Source organism: Saccostrea cucullata, unplaced genomic scaffold, assembly GCF_032062105.1.
Source record: "Saccostrea cucullata isolate Sc308-1 unplaced genomic scaffold, CSIRO_AGI_Scuc_v1 ctg6055, whole genome shotgun sequence".
NCBI lineage: Eukaryota > Metazoa > Mollusca > Bivalvia > Ostreida > Ostreidae > Saccostrea > Saccostrea cuccullata.
Genome location: NW_026929343.1, coordinates 22,166 through 26,598, shown reverse-complemented (window position 1 = coordinate 26,598; position 4,433 = coordinate 22,166).

Sequence of the window (4,433 nt, the reverse complement as noted above, 5' to 3'; positions counted from 1 at the left end):
CGTTAAACATTATACAAATAAATAAAAATCTACCAAATTGAGACCCACCCAATCCCCTCCAATATTTCATACCACACGCAAACTAAAATAGAAATTAAAACGAGAATGTTAAGAACACAAACGCACGTCATTGAGTCTTAACTTGAAGAGACAGTCTCAAGAAAGACACGTTTGTTTTTATCCGATAGTTTAAGAATATAATATGGAATGGAGGACTAAGTTCGTTAAAGGGGAAATCTTAAGAGGAATCCTACACTTTCAATGATGAAAAGTTAACTAGATTTACAAGAACAATTTCAACCATTCGAGACCAACGTGAAGTTTTTTTAACATATGCAAAGAAAAAAGGCCAAGACTACTACTTCACAGCACGGTTAACATAAGATTCTTATCCTTGGACTTTGGTATCAGAGTAGTTCATGTCTACATGTCTAGCTAGTTCCTAAATTGTAGTAGAGATGTAGATTTTAATATTAAGTTATTTATTAAATGGTAATAGATGAAATCAATTAAGGTAATCAATAAAAGCAAAAAAAAAATTCCATTACTTATGTGGTATTATTATAAGTTATTATCCGTCCCGTCAGATCTATACAATTAAAACATTCATCTACAACATAACACTCGGATATAACATCAAATAAAAATTTACCTTTCAAAATGAATTTCAAAACGTGAATCCCTTCAAGATGAATCGGATTTGATCATGAAGAGGAAATATAATTTTAGTTAGATTATAACAGGCACGTAGCATCGTTTTTGAAAGTGGGGGGGGGGCCAACCTGAGAAAATTTTTTTTTTACTCACCTGAAAAAGTTGACAAGCAAAAAAAAAAAAAAAAAAAACCAAATATTAAAAGAAGTTGCCCAAAGTCGAAAATCCTATTTCCTGGGGGGGGGGGGGGGGGGGGGGGGGGGGGGGGGGGGGGTAGTGGCTAACTTTTTTCAAGACCAACTATCTTTCAATTCAAACTTTTTGGGGTAAATTTTCTTTATAACACTACACTGTGCTGAAATGTGGGGGGGCCAACCTTCCTTTCAGTATACATTTTCTATAGTAAAGGTAATGTCGGGAGAAAAAGTGGGGGGGTGGGGCCTGGCCCCCCCTGATACTACGTGTTTGTATAAGAAGTAAATCTAAAAGATCGAGTCAAAGCCTGTTTTGTTCAAAGAATGACTACTATTCCAAGAAAGATAATTCGTACACCTTTTGTAAACCGAAGGAGACTATCGGATTGGAGACTTCAATCCACTTTCAGCATTAAATGATATTTCCTTGTTTGGTTCGTTAATGTTAATGGTTCAACAAGTAAGAAAGTAAAATGTTCTTCTTAATTAAACCAATTTTTTATTTTATAATTTTTAGTTTATCATAATGTAAACATACATGTACTTTATCTGGATCGTAACAATTTGAAACAAACTATATCAATCTGATTCAGGTATCATTGGTGAGGACCATATGGAAACAAATTTTTTCTTCGAAGTGTCTGTCCAGAGATCCACCATTTGTACCATAGTTAGGCGTGATTTCTTTTGTTAAAAGTGTGGGTTTTCTGTACATAACCCACACTTTATAACTCCGCCCATCGAGTCGAGACAAAAAAATTACATGTATTTATAAAACGTTTTCAATGAAACAATCATACGGGCTTGTTATACCAAATTCAGGAGAGTAAAAAAGAGTAAAAATTATCAATTGTATACGACATTTTGTAATAAATAACAATTAAAACGGCCATTAATAGTTTAACTTTTGTTAAAAAATGAAGGGAAAAAAACTTCATAAATCGCTTGATTTTTTAAACATTTTTTTTAAATAGTGTAATGCGCAGAGTGTCGTAAGCTTAGTAAATTCTAATGTGGGTCATTCTACGGATAGAGGCCCAAACGAACTTTCCAAAAGTCAGAATTCATATACCCTATTTTATTCAATTTTTCTGCCTTATTTACTAAATCTAACTTAGAGGAAACCATTTCAACATGCAGCAGCAATGCTTAAATTATTTTATTGCTTATTTTGAGACTTACACATAGATACATGAAAAAAAATTGTCATTACCGCAACAGACGACTAAATCGTCATAAAATATTGTTACAGTATTAAACCAATTCTTTCACAGTTTGAAGTAATAAATCTTAGTAATATCTTACCTTCATGATTATTTGAGTGAAATATTCGCACATTATTTTTCGTACTGTGGTGTTAAATTTACGTTTTTAAAAAATGCAAAAAAAAAAACATTGGTCAATAAACCACTTGAGGAGTGTATATGATTATTTTACTTCCATTTTTCTACGGTGTAAGATTTCACGGACTCATGCATGTTGATTAAACACTTTATTTCTTTTATTATTAGATTAATTGATAATTAATTGACCTATTTTCTCCTCGTTATGGTAATGACAATGCGTTACGGTAGTGACAGTGCGTTCCGGCAAATAGTTTCGAGTTGTTTCGATCGAATATTTTCATAACTTATTCTTTAAATTTTTTGTATCTTATCCTTCAAAAAACCCAATGTGTATAAAGCAAGAATGAACTTTATTATCAATTTAACTACAAACAACACACTCAATTTTTTTTTCAACCAGAAAGGCTACCAACAAAAAACAAACATTTCAAACGTTGCAAAAATACGCACCAAATGATCACAGTTACATTTACTGTAATAACTGGAGCAAGTGTTCTTAAGCGGTTTTTGATAATTGGAAGTGCCTACTACCCACCGGAGAAGGCTCTTGTATTTTGCAAACAACTTTGTTATGTTCATACCAAAGGATATCTGGCAGAAGGGGCCAAAAATATCGGTTTTGACCGATCTTGTGCATGACTTTAACCTCGAAGTCTTCATCGTCCACATCCTGGACGATTCCAGGGTACGGCACGTCATCGTACAGAACGACACACCACTTTCCAATCCAGTCTGTATCAGCCGAAGAAGGATTGGATTCAGTGGGAGGATCTACATCCGAAGAACTCACACGATCTGATACCGAAGTGAAGGTAAAAGCTGAAGGGTGGAAACACTCGCACGACTTCGGCTTTGCACAAAAGCAACTGAGTACCCTCACCGTTAACTTGTGTCTCTCCTCTGAATAAACCTGTGAATGAGAATGAATGGAAGATAGTTTCTAAATAAATGGTCAATATTTTAATGACTTGAATTCAATAAAACTACAAATATACTGATACCTGATGTAGCTTCATGGTCTGCGGAACAGAGTCCAGGTCTGATGTGGTGTTATTCTATGGATCTCCTCAACATCTGCTTCACTAACTAAATAATATTGAATAGCCGAGTCTTTTTGCTGCAATGCAGTCTTCATTGACTTTGCATTATTTATACTTCCACCTTTAGAGACAAAGGCGTCTGCTGCCCGCTTCACCGATCCACCAATACCATCTGCAGGGCCTTTCCCGTGGCCAGCTTCTAAGAAAGACCAGTTACCTACTTTGAAACCCCAGTCAAAGAGCAAAGTTGAAAGCAAATAAAAATTTGCCTTGCATCTATATTGGGTTGTGGGTCCATCCCTTACAAAATACACAGTGCTTATGTCTGGATATGTACTTCGCAGCAAGGACGGAATTGGTTTTAAGTGGGCCCAGATAGCTGGGGGTCCATGCTTGTTAAAATCAGAAATGGTACAGAATCCCGTGCATGTGTCTTTGTAATAAAACACACCTGTATGTAGAGTGATCTGGTTTTGGTTAACACCAAAATGCACACTTTGGATTTCTCTGTCATATTTGCACTGGTAGTTTTCTGAAAAGTCGATATGAATCATTACTTCATACTTTGTCGCAAAGTTCTAAGAGCGATGTACTGATGTTTAATATTGAAGAAATGGCGACAAATCTTCTTTAGATTTTCTTGGAATTCCTCAACAAGTGACATAGCACTCCCACTCTCATCTTCCCGCATTGTCAAGGATGTGACATACTTTATATCCTCTCCTTGAACTCTCTTGACTTTTTCAACCCTTCGGCTGACCCATTTTTTCCATGTGACCTGTTTTCCAAGATCCCTGTCTGATATAATAACTTGTTTGTCTTCACACTGCGGACATTCTCTATACATACAAGAATAGATATGGGTTACCCCATATCCAAAGATATTCGACTTTTAGATTTAATATGTTTAAGAGTGTTTAATGACTTTTATGGAATTAAAACTGTACTGTCTAGTTATAGATTAAAAACTTGTGTAAATTTCGTGAGTCCGTAGCATTACGGTCACCCATTCTCCTAACCAATACACATACCTGTGTCCGCAAGACCAGTTAGCCATGGTCTACACACGTGCGATGGAGTTGTCAAACGGACTCCCGCGAACAGAGAAGTTACGATGACAGACAGAACTTTTTTATCAAAATTAGATCACATGAATACAAATTCTGATTAATAAAAATTAAACGATTGTCAGTTTAGAA